The sequence below is a fragment of the Phyllobates terribilis genome, unplaced genomic scaffold, assembly GCF_046119375.1.
Source record: "Phyllobates terribilis strain yellow unplaced genomic scaffold, ASM4611937v1 Scaffold_3__8_contigs__length_932513732, whole genome shotgun sequence".
NCBI classification, from domain to species: domain Eukaryota; kingdom Metazoa; phylum Chordata; class Amphibia; order Anura; family Dendrobatidae; genus Phyllobates; species Phyllobates terribilis.
In genome coordinates, this window is record NW_027362763.1 from 794,631,521 (window position 1) to 794,654,134 (window position 22,614).

The following is a 22,614-nucleotide window of genomic DNA, read 5'->3' on the forward strand; positions in this document are numbered from 1 at the left end:
CAAATCATAAAACCCCACTTGTTTTGTTATACACGAGGGTCATAATGTTTCATTGGAAGTTGCAGTTTTGCATGTGAGTTGGCTGGGTCAGTTAACACATCACATATGCTTAAATAATGGGAGGATATGTGTGTGAAAGAAGAAAAGAGGAGTGTCTTTGGAGCCAGGCTGAAATGAATACCTCCTTTCAACACTGTATCCACATGCCTGGAGCAGCAGAGCGTTGATGTGCTCCCTCGCTTCTCAACTTTCTGAGATTGACTAAATAGTTGCATGCTTTAATCTCATTCCTGCTTTCATCCTCTCACCTGCAAAAGGAACATTTCTTTATGATTTACAACCGGATCAAACACTGACCTATTTTAAAAAAGTAAGAAAATCAACCCTATATTTTCTTTATACACAAACTTTATATTTAATATTGCAGATTATACTGAAAATGTATGCAGCTTTCCAGATGAGCAATGGATCCTCACTGTTTGTTAGCTGTTTGATAAGAGTATGTTGACTTTTTTTTGGCGGCGCCTTATGCTCAGCTGTTCATTATAACATTGCATACTTTCATGTTTTATTCATGATATCAAAAGGCATTGAAATGGGAAAAACAGAGTTTTATGAGTCACTTCATTTCTTCGTTGTCAGCAATGGATGAGTCCAAGGTTGGATTAGTAAAGTCGTGTATGGCTGACTCACAGTTACTATTATCCAAGAAGGAGCCGACCCTGTAAATGTGAAAAGATACCTAGATATTATATAATTGTGCTTATAAATGAGTGATAATTCACTTTATATTTCCATAGCAGTATAGGATGCAGTAAAGATGTAGTAGCTATAGAGTGATCATATTTACCATAATGTAACTAGTGAAAGCAATATATTTATTAATATATGCTTATAAATGGAAAATTATAAGCAAACCTTTATTTCTTTGTTGCATTACTCATACTTTTAACATTGGGCTGTTGGTAGCAAAAGATGTATTTCAAAAGAAAAAAAAACAGTCTTCTATAAGCTCAATAATATTAGTCTTATATACAAATACAATATTTATAACTATTCTGAAATTGTAGAACTTGTCTTTGATTCACACAAAATTAATATATTTTTATATTCAATTTGGAATAATGACTTAAAATCGTAGCTTTTCTTGGCTGTTTCAACCCACATGGATAAGGTGAACTACGCAGTCATTTTAGGATGTGATGCTATCTGACCCAATGTGGGTATAATTGATGAATAGCGAAATAGTATATCTTTGGCCATACGGATGGACGTGATCAAAGGTATAAGAATCCTGATCACATTGCATGAAATATCATTTACTTAGGTAACTTATGTATGATGGGTAGTGGTGATGTATCTACATGCACATATATATTTATATATGCATATATATACCGTATATCGATATATAAACATACATAGAGAGAGAGAAGAGTAGAATTGAGTGGATCAATTTGCAGGGCTCCGGTCCATTGACCAGGTCAGTAGTCTCTGGCCACAGGACTGGAGTCTTAGGAAACCCTTACTTTCCAGCATCTCCAGCTGTTGCTTAGCGCAACATGATTATTGCGTGATGACACACAGATGACATCACTCCTGCTCGGCTAAAAAAAGCTGGGAATCCTGGAAGGTAAGAGATTTGTGAGCCTCCTGTCCAGTGCCCAGAGACCTCTGACCTGGCTGATGGACCAAAGTCCCGTGAATTGATCTGCCATATTCTAGCAAATCTTTTGATATTCAAATTTCGCAGCTTCAGAAATTTTTGTCCAAAAAATTCAATATGCAGCAAAGCAAAAGTACTACAAAGCCTCCAATTTCCCTTAAAAACTTGAATAACATTTTGAGGTCTGCCAGGACTGTATCCAATCCCTTTCAAGCTCTTTATTTCAAGCACAGCCTAAGTAATCACTTAGTGATTTCAACATTTATGGCTATGGATATACAAATGGTAAAGGGTGGTGCCCAACAGCCTGTTTCTCACACGATAATCTTCTTTCCTTGTGTACTATCAAACACTATCTAAACAGTTTATTCGGTGTCTTACGGCTTTCTCTCTCCCTCCCTATCTCTATGGCTAAGCTCTGAGCTGTGACATCCTCAAACTTTCAAGTTTCACCACAAAGTGGCTGCTGCATTCCCAGCTTCAGCTTTGATACAGGCTATGATAGTCCCTCCTGATTGAATGATACCAATATGATGTGAAAGATGCTAAGTATTGTGGGAAAGCCTGCCGGCTGTGCTTGTGGTCATATGAGCCTTCTCTGGTTGATGCAATTATCTGCATTGTATAAAATAGCGGTGGCTATTTTAGTCAATTTGATGAAGCAAATCACAATTTATTTTTGTTTCCAGGATCAGCAAATTCCTAACAAATTGACACAAATTTGATTTGTATAAAATTCATTCGCTTATCTCTACAGCTCAATTTTAGAGCTGAAACGTTGTATAATTTGTCATAGAATAAGTCATCAGTTTTATCACTACGTTATATGTAAGGCCTGCCATTTTTACACTTCATGTTTGGGGCCCAGTGGTCTGGGAATGTACAGTACTCAGCATAAATGAGTACACCCCCTTGTAAATGAAAGATTTTAATCAATACCTCATTGAACACAAGAATAATTTCCAAAATTTTGACAAGACTGAGTTTCAATGAATATTTTTTAACCCAGAACATGAAAGTAAGGTTAATAATAGAACTTTAATTTCAAAATCTTCAGTTTTATTCCAATTAGTTTACGCAAAAATGAATACACCCTAAGTAAACAACGACATCTAGTAGTTTGTATGACCACCATGATTTTTAGAGACAGCACAAAATCTTCTAGGCATGGCATGAATAAGATGGCGACATACTGTATTGCAACGTCTATCTGTTGCCATATGTCAAGAACTACCTCTTTTAGAGCCTGGATGCTGGATGGAGAGTGATGCTTAGCTTGTCTCTTCAGAATTCTACTTGGGTGTTTGGTTAAGTTCAAAGCTGGAGACATACTTGACCACTGAATCACTTTCACCTTGTTCTTTAGAAATGCAGTAGTGGCCTTAGATGTGTGTTTTTGATCATTGTCATGTTGGAAAAGTGCACGTCTACCAAGGGCATGGAGTAATGGGAGCATCTTCTCTTTCAATATAGAGCAGTACGTCTGTGAATTCATAATACCATCAATGAAATGTAGCTCCCCTACACCAGTAGCACTCATGCAGCCCCACATAAGGACACTGCCAGCAACATGTTTCATTGTAGGCACCATGAATTTTTCTAAATTCATTTTTCTAAATGAATGGAGCTTGCAGTGAAACATGGTGGTGGCAGTATGCTTATATTGTGCTGCATGAGCACTACTGGTGTCAGGGAGCTACATTTCATTGATGGTGTCATAGAATCATAGAATCATAGAATGGTAGAGTTGGAAGGGACCTCCTGGGTCATCTGGTCCAACCCCCTGCTCAAAGCAGGATTCACTAAATCATCTCAGACAGATGTCTGTCCAGCCTCTGTTTGAAGACGTCCATTGAAGGGGAACTCACCACCTCTCGTGGCAGCCTGTTCCACTCATTAATCACCCTAACTGTCAAAAAGTTTTTTCTAATATCTAATCTGTGTCTCCTCCCATTTAGTTTCATCCCATTGCTTCTAGTCTTTCCTTGTGCAAATGAGAATAAAGATGATCCTTCTACAATGTGACAGCCCTTGACATATTTGTAGACAGCTATTAAGTCTCCTCTCAGTCTTCTTTTTTGCAAGCTAAACATTCCCAAATCCTGCAACCGTTCCTCATAGGACATGGTTTGCAGACCAGTCACCATTCTGGTCGCTCTTCTCTGAACTTGTTCCAGTTTGTCTATGTCTTTTTTAAAATGTGGTGCCCAAAACTGTACACAGTGTTCCAGATGAGGTCTGACCAAAGAGGAGTAAAGACCGATAATGACTTCACGTGATCTAGACTGTATGCTTCTGTTAATACATCCCAGAATTGTATTTGCCTTTTTTGCTGCTGCATCACACTGTTGACTCATGTTCAGTCTATGATCTATTAGTATATCTAAGTCTTTTTCACATGTACTGTTGCTTAACTCTATTCCTCCCATTCTGTATATGCTTTTTTCATTTTTATTGCCCAGATATAGTACTTTGCATTTTTCCCTGTTAAAAAACATTCTGTTGGTTGCAGCCCACTGCTCCAGTTTATTTAGGTCTTTTTGAATCCTCTCTCTCTCTTCTCTAGTATTAGCTATCCCTCCTAGCTTTGTGTCATCAGCAAATTTAATCAGTTTACCCTCAATTCCTTCATCTAAATCATTGATGAAGATGTTGAACAATACAGGTCCCAGGACAGAGCCCTGTGGTACCCCACTTGAGACATTCATCCAGCTGGATGTGAAGCCATTTACAACCACCCTTTGAGTCCAATCACTAAGCCAGTTATGAATCCACCTAACAGTTGCCTGGTCCATTGCATACTCGGTCATTTTTTCAATAAGGATGGTGTGAGATACTTTGTCAAATGCTTTGCTGAAGTCAAGATATACTATATCTACAGCATTTCCCTGATCCACCCAGTCAGTGATTCTGTCATAGAAGGAAATTAAGTTAGTCTGACATGACTTGTTAGTTACAAACCCATGCTGACTCTGGTTAATCACTTCATTCTTATCCATGTACTTACATACATGTTGTTTAATAATTTGTTCAAAGATCTTTCTTGGTATAGAAGTCAGACTCACCGGCCTATAGTTCCCTGGGTCCACCTTCTTCCCCTTTTTGAAGATAGGAACAACATTTGCTCTTCTCCAGTCTTCTGGGACTTCTCCTGTTCTCCAAGAATTTTCAAAGATTATGGAGAGTGGTTCTAAAATTTCTTCTACGATCTCCTTCAGTACTCTGGGGTGTAATTCATCTGGACCTGGAGACTTGAACTCATTTATGTTAGCTAAATATTCCCTCACAATCTTTCTGTTTACAGATAACTTGGATTCTTCTATTCCTTTAAAAGGACAGTGAAGATCAGTTGATGTTACATTTTCTTTCGGAGAGAAAACAGATGCAAAATAGGAATTAAAAAGTTCGGCCTTCTCAACATCCTCTCTTACCATTTCTCCATTTTCATCCTGTAAAAATCCTATAGCATCTTTGACTTTTCTTTTACTTTTGACATACCCCCAAAATCCTTTTTTATTGCTTTTGACATCGCTTGCAAGCCTTAATTCATTGTCAGCTTTAGCTAACCTGATACAAGCCCTGCAGGATCTGCAGACAGCATTATAATCTTCTTTAGATATGCCTCCCTCTTTCCATTTAATAAACATTTCTTTCTTTCTTTTCAGCATGTGTTTAAGTTCTGTGTTCATCTATCCTGGTTTCCTTAAATGCTTCCCATTCTTCCTACTTTTCGGGATTGTTAACGATTGTGCTTTGAGAATCTCATTTTTAAAAATTTCCCATCCTTCCTGGACATTTTTGTCCTTAAGGACATCATGCCATTGGATCCCTCCTATTCTCTTTCTGAGTCTCTTAAAATCTGCCTTTCTAAAATCTAACCTTGAAGTTTGAGTCTTCACATGTCTTCCTCCTCTAGTTATCCAAAATTCTATAATAGCATGATCGCTGCCTCCTAGGGTCCCAGCCACCTTTACCTCCTCAACCATTTCCTCCCTGTTTATAAGGATTAGATCCAAAGTAGCAGATCCCCTTGTTTTCTCCCCTACCTTTTGGAAGATAAAGTTGTCAGCAAGAGAGGATAAGAATTTGCTTGACCTGTTAGTTTTACTTGAGAGAGATTCCCAACAAATGTCTGGATAGTTGAAATCTCCCATGACCACTACGTCATATTTTTTTGAGAACTTGGTCATTTGATACATAAAGAGTTCATCCATATCTTCAGCTTGCCCAGGTGGCCTGTAGTAAATGCCTACAATGGTGTCCTTTCCGTTGTTCTCTCCTTGTATTCTTACCCAAACAGTTTCCACAGAACTCCCAGTCTCTGAAGCTTCAATCTCTGTGCAGATATACGCTTTTCTAACATACAATGCGACACCTCCTCCTCGTTTATCAAGTCTGTTTCTTGCAAATAAGTTGTATCCTTTTAGCCTTTTATTCCAATCATGTGTATCGTCCCACCAAGTTTCAGTGATTCCAATGACATCATATTTCTTTTCCTGCATTAGTAGTTCCAATTCTCCTTGTTTGTAGCCCATGCTTTGTGCATTTGTATAAAAACATTTTAGTTTGTGATCGGTTTCTCTTCCTCCCATATTTTTATTTAGATTTTTTTGTCTTTGTTCTTTCTTTCCACTTCCAGTAGCAGAGATCTCAATAGTATTTGTCAGCTGTATGGCTTTTTCTGGCCTTTTGCTTCCCTTCCCACATTGTTCTAGTTTAAAGCTCTCCTGATGAGTGTAGCAAGGCGACTTCCAAATACATGTTTTCCAGTCTTCGTAAGGTGCACCCCATCTCTAGCAAGTAGTCCATCGTATAGGTAATTCATTCCGTGATCCAGAAATCCAAATCCTTGTTGACGGCACCATCGACGTAGCCAGTTGTTCACCTGTAGAATCTTATTCCACCTCATTGTTCCATGGTCATCCACTGGGAGGATGGATGAGAAGACCACCTGCGCTCCCAATTCTTTCACTTTCTTGCCTAAGTCTTCAAAGTCACTGCAGATGGCTTCCAGGTCCTTTCTTGCGGTGTCATTTGTCCACACATGTATTAGCAGAAATGGGTAGTGATCTGTAGGTTGAAGAGTCTTGATATCCTGTCAGACACATCTTTAATTTTTGCTCCAGGAAGACAGCACATTTCTCTTGAGGTTATGTCTGGTCTGCAGATAGCGGCCTCTGTTCCTCTTAACAGGGAATCCCCCATGACCACCACTCTCCGTTTTTTCTTCACAACATTCTTCTTTCTCCATCCAGGAGGATTCTGAGGGCTTACAAGGTTATTCATTGCTGGCAAAGTCTTATCTTGCTGTATTTCTTCATGGTTCTCCTGCGTGAGAGCCTGGTACTGGTTCCTGAGCAGTATGGGTGCTGACTGCATCTCGATCCTCCTGCTTCTGTGGGTCACATGCTTCCATTCCTCTGTTTCGTCAGGTGCAGTTCGAATTTCTTCTCTTTCTGAATCATGAAGAGATAATTCTGCTCTGTCTAAGAACTCTTCACCTTCCTTAATGATTTTCAAGGTAGTTAACCTCTCTTCTAGATTTCGCAACTTTTCCTCCAACAGGGACACAAGCTTGCATTTCTGGCATGTGAAGTTTGGCTTTTCCACTGGCAAGTCTGTGAACATGTAGCAGGATATGCAGCTCACCAAATGGCTCCTGGACTCTTCCATGTTCTTACTGTTAATGTTCTGAAAACAGTGAAAAATGCTTCAAAATGCGGCGCGCGGTTTGAATTCACAGATGAATTCTAGTTGCCTCAATGTTGAGAAATACCAGCAGATACTTATTCATCATGTAATATTATTGGAGAGACATCTGATTGTCTCCAAATTTATTCTGGCACAAAATAATGATTCCAAAGATACAGTTAATGTCATTAAGAACTATCTACAACGTAACGAATAACAAGGAGTCCTGGAAGCGATGATATTGTCCCAAAGAGCTCTGATCTCAACATCCTCAAATCTGTGTGGGATTACATGGTAAGAGAGAAGGGTTTGTATAAGCCTACATCCACAGAAGATCTATGGTTTATTCTTTAAGATATTTTGATCAACCTTTCTGCCAATTTTCTTCAAAACCTGTGTGTAAGTGTACCTCGTAGAAAAATTGATTGTCTTGAAAGTAAAGGGCAGCCACTAATGATGACCGAACTAGGTGCTAACCGAGCATCTTCAGTGTGCTCGAAAAATAGGTTTGAGTCGCCGCAGCTGCATGTCTCATGGCTGTTCGACAGCAGCAACACATGAAGGGATTGCCTGTTTGTTGGTCAATCCCTGCATGTGTTGCGGCTGTCGAACAGCCATGAGACATGCAGCTGCGGTGACTCAAACCTATTTTTTCAGTACGCCAAAGATAATTGGTTAGCAACCGAGCATGCTTGAATAACGCCTTATCCGAGCACGTTCACTCATCACTAGCGGCCACAATAAATATTGATTAGTTTAGATTTCTCTTCTGTTCATTCACATTGCATTTTGTTTATTTAAAAACAAAATAAACTAGTCATTTTTAATTTTTTTTTTAAGAATTCTCATTTTGCAGCATTATTTCCACATCTGTCTAAACTTTTGCATAGTACTATATAATCGTATATATACAGTTGAAACCAGAAGTTTACGTACGCTATATAAAAAGACACATATGCATGTTTTTTTCAATATCTGAAATGAAATCACAATAAACCTTTCCAGTTTTAGGTCAATTAGGATTACCATATTTTTTAATATTTGCCAAATGTCAGAATAATGAGAGAGAGAAAATGTTTTAAGGCATTTTTATTGCTTACTGAAAAGTCAAAAGTTTACATACATTTCATTAGTATTTGGTACCATTGCCCTTAAACTGAATGACTTGGGTAAAACATTTGGGATATCCTTCCACAAGCTTCTCACAATAGTTGGTTTGAGTTTGGGCCCTTTTCTCCTGACAAAACTGGTGTAACTGATCCAGGTTTGTAGGTCGCCTTGCTCGCAACTGCCTTTTCAGCTTTGCCCATAAAGTTTCAATAGGATTGAGGTCAGGACTTTGTGAAAGTCACTCCAAAACATTGACTTTGTTATCCTTAAGCCACTTGGTTATTATTTTGGCAGCATGCTTCAAGTCGTTGTCCATTTGGAAGACCCATTTCCGTCCAAGCTTTAACTTCCTGGCTGATGTCTTGAGATGTTGCTTCAGTATTGCCACATAATCTTCTTTCCTCATGATGCCATCTATTTTGTGAGGTGCACCAGTCCCTCCTGCAGCAAAACAACTCCACAACATGGTGCTGCCACCCCCATGTTTCACAGTTGGGATGGTGTTCTTAGGCTTCCAAACTTCTCCCTTTTTCCTCCAAAAGTAACGATGGTCATTATGCCCAAAAAGTTCAATTTTAGTTTCATCAGACCACAGGACATGTCTCCAAAAATTAAGGTCTATGTTCCTGTGTGCATTTGCAAACATTAATCTGGCTTTTTTATGTTTATTTTGGAGCAATGGCTTTTTCCTGGCAGAGTGGCTTTTCAGCCCATGTTGATTTAGTACTCGTTTCACTGTGGATATTGACACAATCTTACCAGCTTCTGCCATCATCTTCACAAGGTCTTTTGTTTTGTCCTTGGGTTGATATGCACATGTCGGACCAAAGCACGTTCATCTCTAAGACACAGAACCCGTCTCCTTCCTGAGCTGTATAAAGGCTGGACATATCTTTTTTGTACTTGCATAAAATTGTTTGTACAGATGAACGAGGCACCCTTGGGTATCTTGAAATTGTATCCAAGGATGATCCAGACTTGTGCAAGTGCACAATTCTCTTCCTGATATCTTGGCTGATTTCTTTAGACTTTCCCATGATGCTACACAAAGAAGCAGTGTGTTTCAGGTGTGCATTAAAATACATCCACCGGTGTTTCTCTAATTAATTCAGATGTTGTAAAAAAAAAAACTATCAGAAGTTTCCAAACACATGACATCATCATATGGGCAGTCAACAATTGTTTAAAGGCATATAAATTTTAGTGTATGTAAACTTTTGACTTTGCAGTAAGTAATAAAAATGCCTTAAAACATTCTCTTTCTCTCATTATTCTGGCATTTGGCAAATATTAAACATTATGGTAATCCTAATTTACCTAAAATGGGAAAGGATTATTCTGATTTCATGTCAGATATTGAGAAAAACATGCTTATGGGTCTTTTTATATAGTGTATGTAAACTTCTTGTTCCAACTGTATATTAGGATGACAGTCAAAAAAATTTTGCGATGAATTTTAGGTCTCACTCCTGGGAATAATTCCCTTTGGTGTGATTGTAACATACACAAAATTTCGTAACATTGTTTACTGATGGCTCAATCATCACAAAACTAACAATTATTTGTAATAAATGTCTTGCAGCAAAGTAAATGTACAATTTTACAGTAGTTTCACGGTTTCACTTTTTTTAACAAAACACTCTTTACTTGGTTAAGGATGACGATGCTCCTCCACACACTGGAGAATAAACTGTTTCTAGTCTTCTTGAGTGCTCAGTGAGGAACTTAATGTACTCATGAGTGCAATGGAGCGTTCAGTGGCATTATTCATGACTTTCAATCCGGTGACTTTTGAGGATGCATAGATGTAACTTGCATTAGTGTTGCTGCTCTATATTAAAAATACCCAAATCTTATTTTAACAGCTATTAAGTGTTCAAGGGCTGACATTGAGTACATTGAGCCACCTTTTTAACACAACCAAAAGAAACAATTTTTTAAAGGATATTACAGATCATTATGTGTAACAATTATAGGGGATGAGACTTTGAATAAAACTAATTTTTATTTTTTCTATAGAACGCATTGTCACCCTAATATATATATAACAGACGTGGAGAAAATTGTTAGTACCCTTCTGCCTTTCTACAGTAAAAACAACCCCCAATGGTCATTGAAATAATTTGGAACTGACAAAAGAATGTTTCAATTTAAATTTACTGAATATCAACTGATGAAAATCAAAAATTGCATTTGAATTGTAGTTCAACAGAATAATTTAAAATACTAATGAAAAAGACCTGGAGAAAAATGATGATACCCCTAGAAAAGATTGAAAATAATTTTACCATAGGGACATGTTAAACAAAGGTGTCTCTTGTAATTATCATCACAAGTATCTACAAACTTAAAATCAGCCAGTCTGCTTTTTAAAGGGTGAAAGTAATCACTGTGCTGTTTTCATCATGGTGTGTACCACACTGAACATGGACCAAAGAAAGCTAAGGAGAGACTTGTCTCAGGAGTTTAGATAGAAAATTATAGACAAATATGATAAAGGTAAAGGCTGTAAGTACATATCTAAACAGCTTGATGTTACTGTTACTACAGTTGCATATATTATTCAGAAGTTTCAGGTCTATGGAACTAGTCAACCTCCCTTGACATGGCTGCAAGGGGAAAATTGATTACAAATTTAAGTGAGAGATAATATGAATGGTAACCAAAGAGCCCAGAACAACTTCCAAAGAGATTATAGGTGAACGCCATGGTCAAGGTACAATAGTGTCAGATTGCACCATCCTTCACTGTCTTGGCAAAAGTGAACTTCATGGAGGATGACCAAAGAGGAAACCACTGTTGAAAGCAAATCATAAAAAAGCAAAACTAGAATTTGCCAAAATGCATTTTGACAAGCCACAATGGCTCTGGAAGAATGTCCTTTGGACAGATGCGACAAAACTGGAGCTTTTTGGCAAATCACATTAGCTCTATACTCACAAATGCAAAACTGAAGCATACAAAGAAAAGAACATTGTACCTACTGTGAAATATGGAGGAGGCTCGGTTATGTTCTGGGGCTGCTTTGCTGCATCTGGCATAAGGTGTCTTGAATGTGTTCAGAGTACGATGAACTCTCAAGAATATTAAGGCATTGTGGATAAATGTGCTTCCCAGTGTCAGAAAGCTTGGTCTGAGTTGTTGGTCATGGGTCCTCCAACAGGATAATGATCCAAACCACACAGCTAAAAACATACAAGAATGAACTAGGAGCAAAGCATTAGACTACTCTGAAGTGGCTTCTAAATCCTATTGATCATCTGCAGAAGTAGCTGAAACCTGCAGTCTGGAGAAGGCACCTTTACACCTGAGACAGCTGGAGCAGTTTGCTCACAAGGAGTGGGCCAAAATACCTGTGAATAGGTGCAGAAGTCTCATTGAGAGTTATAGAAATTGTTTGTTTGCAGTGATTGTTGCATCAAAGGGTTGTGTAACAAAATATTAAGTTAAGGGAACATCATTTTTGTTCAGGCCATTCTTATTAATTAATTTTTCTGCTGAAACACAATTCAAAAGCAATGTCTGATTTTCATTAGTTGAAATTCAGTAAATTTTAATTGAAAATTATTTTTGTCAGTTTCAAGTTATTTCAGCGACAATTGTGGGTTTGTATATAAACATATATATATGTACAGTATATATATATTTATATATATATATATACATATAAATATATACACACACTCAAACACGTATGTTGAAAAGCATTAGATTTACTATGTAGATTTTCTTATCTATTCTTCTATTTCGCAATCTATTATCTGTCTGTCTTTCAGTTTGTTTATCAGGCTATTTATCTGGCTATTGTTTAGCGTGTGTTTGTATTCTAAATATTAGATAGATAGATAGATGATAGATAGATAGATAGATAGCTAGATAGATGATAGATGATTTTAGTAGTTGTTCTTGAAGTTAACATATGAAGTCCACTAAAGAACTTGGTCCCCTAAACATTTGTCAAAAGTCGTATTTCATAGAATAATATAGCAGATGGAAAACATTTTCACTAACGTCAATGAAATCTCTTATTTTTGGCTACTAACTTAATCTTTCCCTGATGGATAGTCAGCATACATTATCAGCCAACAATCATTAGATACAATGCCCCTGGTAGTAATACTTTGCTATGGGTAATGTGATTTATAACAGGTTGCTGCAATGCCACATAGAGAACAGATCATTTGTGAATTCTTTTACTAAAAACTTGGCCAAGATTGCTGTAGTTTCTAAATTTCTAAAAGCATTTTATCAATTTTAAGAAAATATTACATAAAGAATTTCTGTCTTTGTCTTGAGGGAGGTTGTTGTTTTACACAACTCCTTCTTACACAACAATGTCCCCTACTGTCAGCTAATGATGGTAGATTACCATCAGCACCCAAGTTATAGTTTTAGTTGTTTTTTAACTAAGCACTTTGCCAAGATTATAGTTGCTTCTCCTTAATCTTCAAGTAACATTTTCTCTTATAAAAAAAATGCCTAAAGAATTTTTGGCTTGTTTGAAGATGTTTATCCTTTTAACAACTCCTTGTTAATCAACATTATCCTTTATTGTTAGCGGGTAATGTAAGTAATAGTGTTGAGTGAGTATGTTCTGTCCGAGTATGCTCGGGCCGAGCTCCGAGTATTTATAGCTGCTCGGTGATAAGGTTAAATCGCTCCCGTATGCATGATTTGCAACTGTTTGACAGCTTTATTACATGTGAGGAATGTGTAAGAAATAGACATTCCTCCCATGTAATAAAACTGTCAAACAGTCGCAAATCATGCACACGGGAGTGATTCAACCATAACACCGAGCAGCTGTAAATACTCGGAGCTCGGCCCAAGCATACTCGGCGAAAGGGTTAATAGAACATACTCACTCAACACTAGTAAGCAATGGTAATTAGCCACCAAATTTCAGTAGGTTGCATTAGGAGGCTACTGCTAACCACATCGCTGTTCTTTACTGAACTGTACTATGATGTCTACAGATCCATCATAACCATGATCTCTTGTAAAGCAGATAAATGCTGTGAGTGGCACATGGTAGCAAAGTTAATCAGTATTGTTCCAATTCTTTCAGTTGATTTTGGGAAAAGAAGGATGGGGCCATTGGATTTCAACATAGCTGATCCTTTGTTTACATAGACGATAACAGCTTATTCCTCTTTCTCTTCCCTATTGCTAAAAAAGATGAGCTCATTGTTTGGCCATGTTTATGGTCAATTTGAAGTAGCTGTTGGCTTAATGATCATTTAGACAAAAAGCTATCTCAAGTGTATCACCAGCTAAAAATTTTAAATCAGGGGTCCCCAACCAAAAAATTTGGAGAGCCACATGTGGCTCGTGGGCACTTGATGTATAACTTGTGGCTGTCTGTCAGCTTGGTACATTAGTATCAGGTCTAGCAAACAGCTATGAGGAGCAGGTTTCCAGATGGTGACTTTTGAGAATAGCCCACCACAGAAGAGAAGATGTGGATGACCATATATTGGCCTTGGTATAGAATGATAGTGCCAGTCAGGAGATGCTTGAAGCTGGATGTGATAGTGTGGTGTGAGTGCCTGATATGAGAATATCAAAGGTAGGTAAGGTGGCAACTCCTGGATCTAGTAATACTGCCTCGGTGTGATTTCTATGGTGAAGCTTTGGGTGTCTTTATACCAGTAATGTGGTTCTGTCACTACTGTGTTGAAGAGAGAGCGCAGTGGCTGGATATCACTATTTGGGGTGCTGAGGGATGGGGGCTGTATTTGGCTTGCGACCATCTATCAGAACTGAATGTGGCACTCAAAGTAAGTGAAATTGATGACCATTGAATAGGAGAGAGGAGATGGACTGGTGCGTTGCTATGGATGTGTCTGTACTAGTACAACCTATAAAGTTGAGCTTTCACCTGTTCGAGACATATTCTTTCAGTGCATGAGAAAATAGCAAGCTGTCTCTTGAATTTGGAGTTAATAGAACTCAATATAGCTGGAAAATACAGAACAGTAAGACTTGGGATTTTTAACAAACGTAGCAGTGTTATTGCACAGTCTGAGACACATACCCTGCACAATTTAACAGCGGTTCTCTAGTGAAAATTAGTTGAATGGGGAATGTTGGTAAAAAAAGGTAGCTTAGTTTACAAATGCTTATTCTTTAGTAAATAGGCTGTTTGCTCCTAGTTTTAGGGCAACAAGTATCCATGCATCTGCCATGATGCTTGAGAACATACTGTATATCAGACCTGATAGATGGATCCATTATTATTATTATTATCCATTATTTTATTGGCAGTGCAGATAGTTATTTGACCAACTGACCTGGAGATAACAGGCGAACAAACAGACACTGTCCTATGTTTAGAAACATCTAGGGGCCATTACAGAATTTTTAGCAATAGGATAAAGAGTTCTTATCAAAACTGAGTCTTGTTACCTCTCCCCATTCTAGCAATGTGTCTGTTCACCCCGAGGTTTGGCTGTTGTTCACGTCTAAGATCCCTGACAGGCACTCCCCTCCTTCTCTCTGTCATCCAAACCTATTGTCCTAGGCAATTTTGGTAGGGTTGTTTTATCGCTCCCTGCTCTTACTTGGAAAAAAGCAAATACCTGACAATGACCATCTCCTGAAATTTACATCTCAAGTCCTGTTTGTTTTCTGCTCAAGTTCTCCATTATTCCGCTCTGAGATTTTAGGGGTTTTTTTGCAGAGTTTAAGGCCTTTTTGTTTTTAGATAGGGGTCAGTTTTTTTCCACCATTTGGAAAAGTAACTGCTCTAACTTCTCTTCTAACTTTTTGTCTAAGAAATTTTATTCCATGGCAAAAAAAATCTATTACTGATTGTGAGTGGCTGGAGGTGAAATTGACCTTGGAAGAATCCCAATATTTCTTGGAGGGTACTCAGATTATAATAATAATAATCTTTTTATTTATATAGCGCCAACATAATCTGTAGAGCTTAACAATTCAGACAATTTACAGACATTATGGGCACTGTCCTCATAATCTACATTCCCTATCTGTATGTCTTTGAAGTGTGGGAGGAAACCGGAAAACCCGGAGGAAACACACGCAAATACGGGGAGAACATACAAACTCCATGCAGATGTTGTGCTTGGTGGGATTTGAACCCAGGATCACAGTGCTGCAAGGCTAACCACTGAGCCACCGTGCAACCCTCATGTTCTTTGCCTGGTACCTATTCTACTTCTGGTTCTGACCTATGGCTAACTCCTGACTACTCTCCTGTGTCATCCTCTGGACCAGGGCCGGCGTCACCACCCAGCACACCTGGGCAAGTGTCGGGGCCCTGGACTAACAGAGGGGCCCACTGGCAGTCTGGGACAACGCTGCTCGCTCTGGGAGTGTCTAAAATGGAGTTGCTCCCGGGAGGTGATGATGCGATTGGAAGGGGCGGCGCCTTCTCCAGTTCAGTGCCCACCGATACCGGGAAGCAGTGTTGTGCCGCTGAGACTGCTGCATATGAGGTGATGCTTCACTACAGATCCTGGGAGGACTGAGAACAGCATAAATGGTCAGTGTGGAGACAGCAATTATGTATTTAGTTTTTATGTATAGGACAAAGTGTAAATGGTCTTATATTGTGTTTTGGGGGCATAAAAATGTGGATCAGGTTACTACATGAGGGTTGCATGTAGTGGTTCTTGCACACAGAATGTGCACAGTTCTGCAGGTTGTGAGGGCTTACATAACTAAAGGTGTGATGTTGAGGGTCTTGCACATGGAAGTTAGTGATGCATACATGTGCTAGATGTTGTGGGGCTTTTCACAGGGAAGGGATTGTCCACTACTAGGGCAACCCCTGTTCATACCCCACGCTTGGCCCAGATAAAATAAAAAAGCCTATACTCAGCTCTTATGCCGTTTCAGCAGTGTTGGTACAAGCGGGCTCTAGGCTCCCGTGCGGTTGTTGTGACACGTGACCCCGGCACCCAGTCAGCGCTGGCGTCACTGTCCCCACCTTCATACAAACTGAACACGAAGAGGAAGTCTGAGATCAGCCACAGCCCTGACTTCCTCTTGATGTTCGATTTGTACGAAGGTGGGGACAGTGACGCCAGCACTGACTGGTCGGCGGGGTCATGTGTCACAACAACTGCACGGGAGCCCAGAGACCACTCGTACCGACACCGCTGAAACGGCATCAGAGCTGAGTATAGGCTTTTTTATTTTATCTGGGCCAAGCGTGGGATATCAAAAGGATTTGTCCTAGTAGCGGATAACCCCTTTAATGTAGTATGTTGTGGGTCTTGCACAGGGAAGGGGGGGAAGGTGATGTATGTCATTGATCTTGCACATGAAATGTGCTGATGCTTCATGCACAGGGCTGCCTGCATGTTGTGGGGCTTGCACAGTGAAGGGGGTGATGCATGCATGGCACTGCATATTGTGGGGAATTGCATAGGGAAGGGATGTTGCATGTTGGGGACTTGTATATATAAGTGGGTGATGTTGAGGGTCTAGCACAGGGAAGGGGGTGATGCATGCATGGCACGGTATATTGTGGGGAATTGCATAGGGAAGTGATGTTGCATGTTGGGGACTTGCATATATAAGTGGGTGATGTTGAGGGTCTAGCACAGGGAAGGGGGTGATGCATGCATGGCACTGCATATTGTGGGGAATTGCATAGGGAAGTGATGTTTCATGTTGGGGAGTTGCATATGTAAGTGGGTGATGTTGAGGGTCTAGCACAGGGAAGGGGGTGATGCATGCATGTGTTGCATGTTGTGGGGGCTTTTACAGGGAATGAGTTATGTGCACACTATCCGTACTGTCAGTGCTTTTAACACAGTATACTTTATGCTGCGTCCAAAGCGCTGCACGCAGGTGAATCCGCATGTGTTCATTGAACCATGTGGATTCACCGCATCCTATACATTGCACTAATCTAATTTCTCTTGACGGAAAGACGCGCCGCAAGTCCGTGTCCGCGGGTGATCCGCAGATGCCTGGAGATGCATAGTGGGCAAGGAATTTCTTCAAATCCCATCCACTTTGCTTGTAATGTCGAATGCTGTGGTTTGCATGCAGCGCAAGTGTGCTGCATCCAATCAGCAGCGTTTACTGACCGTGTGCACATACCCTTTATGTTGCATGTTGGCGCCTTGCATATGTAAGGGGGTGATGTTGCATTTCATTCCTCTTGCATGTGGAATTTGACTGATGCTGCATGCACAGGGTTGCATGTTGGGGGGCTTAAACACTTAAGGGGTGTATCTGGAATTATAATATCTGTTAAAGGGGCCCACTGAGACTCTTTCACCCGGGGCCCACAAAAACCTGGAGCCGGCCCTGCTCTGGACTGTAACATATTTGATGGATAAAAACAGGTGATGACCCTTGGCTCCATTTCTGACTATGTTACTGTGCCTTCACTGCTCCTTCCACCAAAGGGTGACTATTCTGGGAACTGAAATATAAAGAATCCAGTGAAAGTCCAAAGTTTTTTTTGGCAGTTAAGGGTTAAAAACATTAAGAATTTGTAGACTCCACACCTGACTAGATCCAAATCAATAAAATATTTTATGACAAACATGATCATAATAGAAACATAAATGTTACTTTCTCTCCATACATGTATGTCAAACCTGTTTGGACAGATAGTGAGATGGCCAGGTGTTTTCTAGGATCATATTTAATAAGGTAAGGTGGGAAGCCTTCAGAAAACATTGAATCGAATATATTATTGTCCATTACTTTCATATTAGTGTCCTTTAGTGTTTTTTATTCAAGGTGACAGGTATTTTATGGTCATGTAGCTCCTGCAACTTTGAATAATGGAACTTTGACTGTTTACCCAATTGAATACGTAGATTTGTATGGTTCAAAAACAAATCTAGATTTGACATAAAATGTCAAAATATAAAATATAATTCACTCCCGACATCTCTAAAAATAAACTATGCATGATCTTGTTACTTTGAAATATATTTGCTGGAATTATACCATCCTACATTGCACACACACAAAGGTACAGATGTGCAGCAGATTCACCCTACTCCTCTCCAGTCCTGTATTATCAACTGCTATAAACTTGGCAGATTTCTGAACACAATAAGAATAAAAAGAATTAAAGACATTCGAAAATTCTGTTTCTTTTAATAATTCAACAATTGTTCTTATCTTTTTAAAATAATGTGACTCAGAAAAAGTAGTACTCGCCACAAGCAGTCGATCAAGTAGTCCTTTAATCCGGATTACAAATTCATGTGGGCGGTAGGCACGGGGGATACGGGAGTGAATGAAAGTGGACGACGGCCGTTTCGTGCTATGGATTGCGTTTCTACGGGTCCAATCCGTAGAAGCGGGTCCATTCACTCCCGCATGCTTGACTGACTGCTTGTGGTAATACTTTTTCTTGAAACTTCTGAGTCACGTTATTTAAATACGATTTGGTAGCACCACCGATTACAAGCTAATTGCAGCCATCGCTTCCTATGTTATCAGACCACATGATCCAAATGGTCATTGATAGGACTGGTGCCAAAACAGCCTCATCTATTTGATTTCAATTGTTCCTATCTTTTATCCATATACTTAGATATAAACCTCCTCTTTCCTTAAAGAAAACCTGATCTGTGAAAAAATTGTATTAAGCTGCAGATATGGGGTTAATCTGCAGCTTACTAGTGTCCTAAAGCCAAGCGACTGCCACACTGAAAGCATGACTACAGGGAGGAAATTAACTTTATTCCTCCCGGCAGCTTCTGGCTTTCAGTCATACCGACATGGCCGGCGTGGCTGCAGCCACCACTCAGTACATAGGGAGCAGTGGCCATAGCCACTCCTTGGCACTGATTGACAGCCGGCTCTGTGCTGATGCACTGTTGAGCTGGCTGTCAGTCAGTGCCGGGACATGGTTACAGCCGCCAATCACTATGTACTGAGCTGCACTTCTATGACTGAAAGCTGGAATAAAGGAGAAATAAAGTTAATTTCCTCCCGGCAGCAGGGCCTTTAGTGCGGCAGTCTCACAGCTTCAGAATGCTATTAACTCCATATGTGTAGGTTAATAGCATTTTTTTCACACGACAGGTTCCCTTTAAAGAGTCATTTGTAATTTTGACTTTTGATAAAGGTGGCTAATACTGTACTGTGTAATGTTCGAAATCAGAGACGTTGTTTGTCTGATTAATATGCTAAGCTTCCTATTAAAGCAAAATACAGAACTGTAACAATTAAAGACAAGAATATAATTTCCCATTTTGATACAATTTTCTGGGTTTGTAATGTTAATTATCTAGTGTAAATCTATTAAAAATAAGAAAAGTATTGTTTCATTTAACATTTGTATAGGCATCCACTAGTCAGTGGTGTAAGGAAATGTAAATGTGCCTTTTCACCGCTAATAGCCTAAATCTAGGTATTAAATTGCAAAGACTAACATCTTAGAATGATACCAATATTCTAGGAATAATGTTTGGGCCGCAGCGCTTGTTTGAAGTCAGGGAGCAGCATAAAAAGTTTTATTTCCTGATTCTTTGTGTCAATTTTTCTTCATATTATTACCTTCCTTTCCAATCATGGAGTAAATGTGCCCCTTTTCATTTTTACAAGTGAGTCTTTTTAATTTTTAATTCTACTGTTCACTGAGATGAGCAGTTATATAGATCTAATCACCTTTCCCGCTGCACCTAATCAAGACATTTGTTATTTCAATGACTGAGATGTTTAATGGTATCCAAACAGCACCAATTTTTGGTATATTTAGTATTAGTGAATACATACAGATATGCATGCATATAAAAGCATAAGTGGCATGTATGAATTCATTACATCCAAAACCAATAGGTTTCATATGGATCTCAGTATATAAAGGTGAAAAACAACTAAAAGGGACAATTGAGTGTGTACATTTAACTCTTAAAATTCATATTTATTGATACTGATTTAAAAAAACACCTTAAACAAACCCCTAGTGCAAATAAATTAAAAAAACACAGAAGGTCTGAGATATCAGACCCTGTTAGTAGTGTTGAGCGAATTTGTTCGGCATTTCAAATTCGGGTTCATGTTCGGGGTTCCGGCTTGTTCGCGCCAAAAAAATCAGCTCCGACCATGAACATCCCTGATTTGCCACGCTGTCACGCAGATGTTATCTGCGTGACAGCGTGGCAAATCAGGGATGTTCATGCCGAACAAATTCGCTCAACACTACCCGTTAGACCAGAATCTCAACAATCTGAGAATATCAATGATTCTGGTCTCTAAGTCCATAAACCAACACTCAGTATAACTCTTTTTTTCGGTTTCCTTCTTTCTTTTTCTATATATATACAAGATAATACTATATCAAGCAATAACAATCAATCCATCATTGATACCCAGAGTGGCAAGTGTACCAATAGGTTATGGAGCAAAATAATAAAATTCCAGGTGATACCACATATAAACCTATGAAACCGTAATATGTCCACTATGTATGCCCTGCCTGGCAGCGGAGGTTGGCACCTTAGATAACGAGGTTTTGGCATCTCTGCTCCACGGCGGCACCCCCTCACTTTCCCTATAAGTCCCTGGTTAGACTGTTGACACTTAAGGAACCTAAACTAGACAGTCAACTACTAGCTTCTGAGGGGAGATTTTCAAGGACAATATGCATAATAAAATGAAAGCATTGATGACACTTATCATTTTGATGCTTGTTAGTAGAAATTGCCTCTATGCTTCTGCCTTGATGCGTTTTTCCTTTTGGTGGTTCATCAGCAGACTTTGTGTTCATGAGAGGTACAGATGCTGAAAGATCATCATAAACCCATTGTGGTATGTCTGAAAGAAGATCAACCATCTCTTTCAGGCAGGGCATACATAATGGACATCCTAGGGTTTCAGAAAAAAAGAGGAGACATACCGAGTGTCGGTTTATGGACTTAGGGACCAGTACCATTGGCATTCTCAGATTGTTGAGATTCTGGTCGAACGGGGTCTGATATCTCAGACCTTCTGTGGTTTTTTTGTATTTATTTGTACTAGGGGTGCATAAAGGTGTTTTTTAAATCCATATCAATAAATATGAATTTTAAGGGTTATATGTACATATTCATATGAACCTCACTCTGCTTGGTTGGACTTTTAGCCACAAATATGACATTTTATGCATTTTTTACAAGACATCATCTTTTAATGCAAAATTTCAGTAAAGGGAACCTGTCACCAGGTTTTTCCCATATAAACTAGGGCCAGCACCTGTAAACCCTCATATACAGCATTCTAGAAGAAAAAAAGACCTTTTATTATACTTATTTGTGCCGCGGTCCAGTCCAATGGGCGTCGCATGTCTTGATCCGGCGCTTCCTCTCTTTTTACAGTCACCGTCCACCTTTTTGCTTCATGTGGATGATGCATTCTATGTCATCCACACAGTGTCCTCCATCACGCTCCTGTGTAGGCGTACTCTCTGCCCTACCTCAGCACTCTTTGGCCTTTCCCCGTGCATGCCCATTACAGTACTTTGCTCTGCCCTCGGCAGGGCAGAAAGAAGAATGCTTGCGCAGGAGCGCGATGGAGGACACGGTGTGCATGACGTTGGACGTGTCCTCCTTTCCTACTTCATGTGGATGACACTATTGTAAGGAGGAGGCACCGGATCAAGATCAGCGACGCCCATTGGACCGGACCGTGTCTTAGGTGAGTATAATAAATTTTTTGTGTTATGCCGATCGCATAGTGGACATATATACAGCATTCCAGTATGTTGTATATGAGGGCTTACAGGTGCTGGCCCTATTTTATATGGGAAAAACCTTGTGACAGGTCCCCTTTAAGGTGATAAGATTTATAATGTGCTATGTGGCAATTTCATAATAACATGTAATGGAAATTTATTTGCTGCTGGCTCTAACTTTAATTAGGAGTTGCTTCTCTAGCTGTGAAACTCACCCTACTTTAACGTATCTGTGCAGCAAAGCATGCCCAAGACTTGGGGACCTCAACCACTCCCATGCCCAGACACCCATCTGTCTCCACCCATAGCGCTAATTTGTGGATCAAGGAAGAGTCGAATTCTACAATACATGACAACTACTGTCATAGTTGTGTGTACAGGGTGTTTAGTCCTCTTACCCCATATTGACCAAATAATCGAGGTCTTAATAACCAATACCAATTGACTACGGACTCCACAGTGGTTAAAGACAGGTAGTCTTTACATT

The 22,614-nt window shown here is 39.4% G+C and overlaps 1 protein-coding gene across 1 annotated transcript in view; it reads left to right on the plus strand.

Annotated features, from left to right (window-relative positions):
- Positions 1 to 156: 156 nt before the first annotated feature.
- EFEMP1 (EGF containing fibulin extracellular matrix protein 1) overlaps positions 157 to 22,614 on the plus strand; it is a 105,622-nt gene continuing 83,164 nt past the window's right edge. Inside the window, exon 1 of the mRNA XM_073672408.1 lies at positions 157 to 370. The gene's annotated coding sequence lies outside the window, so the exon portion shown is untranslated. The remainder of the gene's footprint in view (positions 371 to 22,614) is intronic.